The sequence below is a fragment of the Brassica oleracea genome, chromosome C6, assembly GCF_000695525.1.
Source record: "Brassica oleracea var. oleracea cultivar TO1000 chromosome C6, BOL, whole genome shotgun sequence".
Lineage (NCBI taxonomy): Eukaryota > Viridiplantae > Streptophyta > Magnoliopsida > Brassicales > Brassicaceae > Brassica > Brassica oleracea.
In genome coordinates, this window is record NC_027753.1 from 21450773 (window position 1) to 21457323 (window position 6551).

Here is a 6551-nt window from a genome sequence, read left to right on the forward strand (position 1 = left end):
AAATCTCAGACTCGATGGAACCCTAACAAACAGATCGATTAACTACAAACCTCGTAATCGATCTCTCCTCCAGACTCTATTGGAGGAGAAACCCCCAATTCAACTTCAGATCGAATCGATGAAACCCGTATAAACAAACCCTAACAACGTAACTCTACTCGAAAACGGACCTGAGATCGATCAAGAGACACTACCTCCTCGATTTTATGGACAAAAGACCTCTCGATCGCCCTAGCTACAAGAATCGCCTCTCGAGTCGCAAACCTTAGCTATTTGGGAGAGAAGAGGAAATGAGGAGAATAACGCGAAACACCTCCTTTCCGCGTCGTCATCACGACTCCGTCCAGCCAATCTGGTGCCTCCACGTGTGTTGAACTCGTCTCACACAAGTTCACGAGAGCGGCCCGGTTCACTTAATATTACCCATTTTCCTTTTTCTTTTCAAATTAAAAACCTGTGAACCCAGGCCCATGACCCTCTTATGATACCTCAATGTACATGCTCTAACAGCATCTCCAACCCAACCTCAAGTCCTTAAATTTTGAGGTTTTGGATCATTCCAACCTAACTTCAAATCTTCAAATTTTGAGGTTGTGAATAGTGAAATCTCAAATTTGATATTTTACTATTCACAATCTCAAAACTATCTTGTATTTTCTTTTTGGTCCTTATAGTTATTTTTTCATAAATACATATACTAAACTTAATTTAGAATAACTTAAGTACACCAAAATAAAATAAAATAAGATAAATATTACATAACATTAAAATAAAGTTCATGCAATATAAAAATACATAAAATAAAATTCACACAAAATAAAAATACATAAAATAAAATTCACACAAAATAAAATTACATTAAACAAGCTTAGCACAAATTAAAGCAAATTACATGAACATTTAAATATTACATATTACTAATTGTAAAATTCATTGGTTAACCGGACCCTGAACCTCCAAGATAATCAAAATATGGTTGATAAATATTTGGATCAAATGAAGGTTTTTGTTGCTCTTGAGTTCTTTTTTGCATGATTCTCTCTTTTTCCATTCGCATATACTAATGTGTATGATCATCGACAGAATTTAAATTTGTTAGTAATATCTTATCATCTCGTTCTCGATGCTGTTAAACAACATGACAACTACTTCACTCAACGGCGTGATGCTTTAGGAAGATTGGGCTTATCAACCTTGCAAAAAGTAACAGCTGCCATTCGGATCTTGGCATATGGAATGCATGCTGATGCCACCGATGAATACATCAAAATAGGAGAGTCTACGGCAATCGAATGCATGAAGCGCTTTTGTCGCGCAATTGTCGAAATTATCTTGGAGTGGTATCTCAGGTCACCAACAGCAGAGGACGTTGCAAGGCTTCTCCATATCGGCCAACAACGGGGATTTCCCGGAATGTTGGGTAGTCTTGATTGTATGCATTGGAAGTGGAAAAATTGTCCAACTGCTTGGGCTGGACAATTTGAAGGTCGCAGCGGAGCGCCCACAATCATTCTTGAAGCAGTTGCAGATTATGATCTGTGGATATGGCATGCCTACTTTGGCATGCCGGGAAGCAACAATGATATTAACGTTTTGAAGCCATCAAATTTATTTTCAAAGCTTGCTCAAGGTACGGCTCCTCCTGTCAATTACATTATTCAGGGAAATGAGTATAATATGGGTTATTATTTAGCCGATGATATTTATCCAAAATGGTCAACTATTGTTCAAACTATAAGCGATCCCCAAGGTCCGAAGAAAAAAATTGTTTGCAGCAAAACAAGAAGCATGTCGAAAAGATGTCGAACATGCCTTTGGAGTACTACAATCTAAGTTTACTATCATAGTAGGATCTGCACGTTACTGGAAGAAAGAAGACCTGCATGATATAATGACAGCGTGTATCATAATGCATAACATGATTATCGAGGATGAACGTGATATCAGCGCACCAATTAAAGATGCAAGATCAGCGCCTGAGGTAACGGTTGAAATAGCAGTAAATGAACATATCCGATTTCAACAATTTCTAGCTCGCAATCTACAAATTAAAAACAAGGAGGCTCATTTATCACTTTGGAATGCGTTGATCGAGCACATATGGGAGTATTACGGGAATAATGCTTGAGAATTTGGTATTTTATATGTAATTTTCTAAAATTTGTGTGTATGTGTCTTGTTTTATTATATATGAAATTTATATCATCTTTTGTTATATAATATTGTAATATTGTAATATTGTGTGTTGTATAATATATTAAATGTATATTTTATATGTATTTGTGAAGTTTTTATTATTATTAGTAACTTTTGTTAATGTCAAGGACTATAATGCAAATAGATAAACTTTTAAGGATTTTTTTTGAGGATTCATGGTTGGATTCATGGTTGGAGTAACCACCCCTCAAATCCTCATTTTGAGGTTTTGCTCCCCTTAAAATGAGGTCTTGGGTTGGAGATGCTCTAATACTCCTTGAGTCTTTGTCTCCTTGCTCATGTAAACACCTAAGTCTTTAAGGCTTAACTAGATTTTGATCCGCATTCCAAGCGCATATTTGTTTTTGTAATTAAATATTCCATCTGTTTCTAAAAGATCCATATTCTAGAGAAAACTATTGTTTCAAAAGGATATATCAATTAATATAAATAAGAGAATTATCGTCTGTGAGAATGCCACGTCAGAGAATGCCACGTCACTAATTGAAGGTTTCCCGAACTGACACGTGTCCTGTTTTTTTTTTAAAAAAATTGGGTCTTATTTTTGGGCTTCAACGAGATTAATCTTTGTTTTTTTTTCTCGTTTGTTATGTTCATGGGCTTAAACTTTTGGGCTTATAAAATATTATGTTCACCGGCTTCACTTTTGGGTTTAAAAATTCAACGCATAAAGTCATGACATTTTCACTGTCTCCTTTAAAAAATCAACCTCGAGCTCAAAATAGGTCACACTACAATAGAGGTTCTTGAACTGAACCTCCGTATCGATCTCCGCTCCTGTCGTTTCGTCTGCAATTAATCTCCTCTGATTCGTTACTGGATGAAGTGCTCCATAGCATTAACAGCCTTCTTAACTCCTTGAACCCACACAAACCACGATATTCCATGAACATCATCCTCACCATCTTACTAACCTTACAATGAAAGGTGAATCTATTGTCCTCAGGGTATCTATGGGCCCGCAACAAGTCGTTCCGTATCGGCACTTGAACCCAGTCAACCCGACCAATTTCCTGCACGTTGTGCAATGATTCGGCCATTTATGCGGCTGTTCGGTTGTTTGAGTCATCGTCTTCGGCACGTTCTTCGCCTTATCTCAGTTCAGCTGATGGGTTTCAAACGAGAGGTTATATCATCAGAGAAGAAACAGGAAACGATCTCTGGCGACGGAGGGGAAACGGAGGAGAGAAAAGATTTGACGGTGGATTTCATGAAAGTTTGTTGTTTGAGGCAGAGATTCGATCTGTAGCAGTTGGAGCGAAGATTCATGGTGGCGGAGCTGCCGAGGAAGCCGCAGTTGTTAGGACAGAGACAATGGCCTTCCTGCGTTTGACATTGACGCTCTTCCGCCATAGATCTTGAGAGAAAGTTCAAGACTTTGAATCAAAAATTTGGAAAAAGACATTTGATTTAAAGAATCAACGAATCAGCAGAATTTTAAAAGAAAGACATTATACGAACCAGACAGAGGTGAAAAGACATTATACGACTCCCTTATCAGAAACATGATCTCATCCCTTCGGGATCAAAATAAGGTCTTCACATCTAAAACCATGCAACTCTGGTTTTCATTCGGTGACGACCATTGTCGATTGATCACCTTCTATTGGGATTCTTCAAACTAAGCAAAGAGGCTCCTACTCTTGGGCTTTCTATTTGGCTTCTTCTCTTCGCTTTATTTATTGGGGATTTCTTATCTCAAATTTGGCCCGTATTACCTCTTCGGATTTCCTATTTCAGTTATGACTTAAGATTTTGAGCATGTGATTGTCTAGAGCTTATAATATTTTGTAATCTCTTGCTACTTTTATATTAATGTACCAAACTTTTAGGAAAACAAAAGGAAGTTAAATATAAAGCGAGAACAGAGAAAAGATGAGAGAAATAAGGAGTGGAAAGGGATGAGAAGAAGAGGAGGTCTTGAAAATGGATCTTAAAAATGTATACAATCGTTTAGTAGTTTAAGTGGGAGTTAAAATGTCTTTCGTGGAAGATATTTAAAAAAAAAGGGAGTAAAAGAAAAGAAATAGTAAAAGGAAGTGGGTCCCCTATCGTCTTGTGGCTGATTCTGGTTGGGCGTGCATCTCCGGATCTGTCTACCCCTCGCGAGGAGAGACGGCTCTGACGACGTATCGACCTTCTCTGGAGTCAGCACACGGTGGAATGGAACAAGTTTTGTTGAAGGAGTCGGCTTTTCTGGATTGGTGAGCAGATCGCGTTTCAAGTTTCAGATCTATCACTGTTGGTCTTGGTGCTCGAGGTTGGGAGATGATGGAATGCCTCTTCGTCACGACTTGCGCTGGTTCGTGGGTTCTTTTGGCGGTGGTATTGGGTTTTTATTGGGTGGATTTGTGGTCTTCTGCGGCGTCGTGGAGGCTCAACCCATCTCCGGTGAAGCAAAGTTAGCTCCGGTTGTTCTCTCGGAGGCGTGTCGCGAGCTGCGGTATGCAGTCGGTAGTGGTACTCAGCTTGGTCTCGATTCACGAGGCTCTCCTTTAGCTCGGATTCCAGTCGTCTATGGCTGGTTGATGTGTTCCTAGCTTTTAATCTCTGTATCTCGTCTTTGCCTTTGGACCTCTTGGGATGTGGTGACGGTCATTTCTCCGGAGGTTTGGTCTCTTTGCTTCAGATTGGCTTCTTCTGTTGACACCAGAGGACGTATTTAGCATGTCACAGGCATCCGCTCTTTGGTTCTCAAAGACGGCAGTTGGTGTTGCGAGTATTGGTTGTTTCCTTGCTTGCATCAGTGTCCCGGTTGGTCATAGACATATCCCAGTGCTAATGTGGGTTGCTTGATCCTGTTAGTAGTGTCTTTGGCTGATTTTGTGCAGGTTAACAAGACTCTCCTAGGCGATGTGTGGCTTTAAGACCAGGCCCGAATTTGGCGTCAAAGGCGAGTTTGCAGTGGGTTTTGGTAGCTCTCCTTAGGTATGGCTGTCCTTGACCTTTCTCTCCTTTGACTGTCTCGTGCTTAAACGACAAGGAAGAATACAAACTTGGCAAGATCACCGATTACCAGCTGCTTTAGGCGACGTCTTGGGGACTCCGGCATCCGCGAGGTAAAACCCACCTCCCCGGGATTACCGTCAATTGAAGAGAACGGTCATTGGTAGTCTAGTGATTATTAATCTCTCTAGCAGAACGCGCCGGATAGGTGGTGGTGCGAAACTAGAATTGTAAACATATTGATCTAGATCATTTTGTTCGAGTTATGTTTGTATTCGACTTTGATGCCCTTTCGGGATTGATTAATATAATATAATATTAAAAAAAAAAATTGGGTCCACCAAATAATCGTCGCCATTTGATTCCACGACATGAAAACCAAACATTTAAAACTAGATCTCGACCCGCGCAACCGCGCAAGTTTTTGTTTTCAATTCTAAATTAGTATATATTATAATATATATTTGTCTATCAATTTTTAAAATATAATAAGTTTACGGTATATTTTTTTCATTGAATAGATTGTTTCAAACTTTCACATGTATTTGTATCTTCTTCTATATATATATATTTTTGGATTAATATTTCATTATTAAAATAGTAACTATATATATAAATATTAGTAAAATATTGTTTTATTGTCATATTCAAAAATATTGTAACATTTCAAAAATTTAGAATTTCTTTAAAAAATTAAATTTTTCGCTTCACAGATTTATATTATCGAGTAAATAATTAAACATTTAGTTTTTGTTTAATTTTTAAAATAAACTATATAGTTTAAAATTTGTTTTCATTGGTTTAAGGTAGTAAAGATTAATCATTGTTAGATAATATGATTTTTGTTATTTAAAAAAGACTCTTCATAATTTTAAAATTTAACATCGACAAATATTTAAATAATTAACATATGGAGGTATAGTATTACAACATTAAATTATATCTATTTAATTTATATTATCTATAAATCCAATGTATCATCTATTGTTTAAATCCAATTATTGATAGTCCAATAAAAATTTGTGGCAGACCCAAAATTCAAATGATAAGATTAGAGATTAAATGTAACATGACTTTTTAGGAATAGATCCATTAGGTTCATTTTTAAAAAATCATACATAAATCAAGGTTGCGACTTCTGTTTTAATATATAAGATTTCAAGAACTGTTTTTTTTTTTTGTCAGGCAACCATTATTAAAAGCCAAAATTTTTGACAAACCTTTTTAAATAGAAAACGAGGTCTACACCCACAACAATTAAACATTGATCGTTACGAGAATATAACGATTAATCTTTTAGAAAACACATGTGGTTAACGTGTTTAACAATATGTGAAAGACACTGTTTGATCCAAAAATGGTGTTTATGCTGGTGATGTTTGTTGAAT

At 37.0% G+C, this 6551-nt stretch overlaps 1 pseudogene; it reads left to right on the forward strand.

Moving 5' to 3' along the window:
- Positions 1 to 996: 996 nt before the first annotated feature.
- On the forward strand, positions 997 to 2128 carry LOC106297715 (annotated as a pseudogene).
- The last annotated feature ends 4423 nt before the right edge of the window (positions 2129 to 6551 follow it).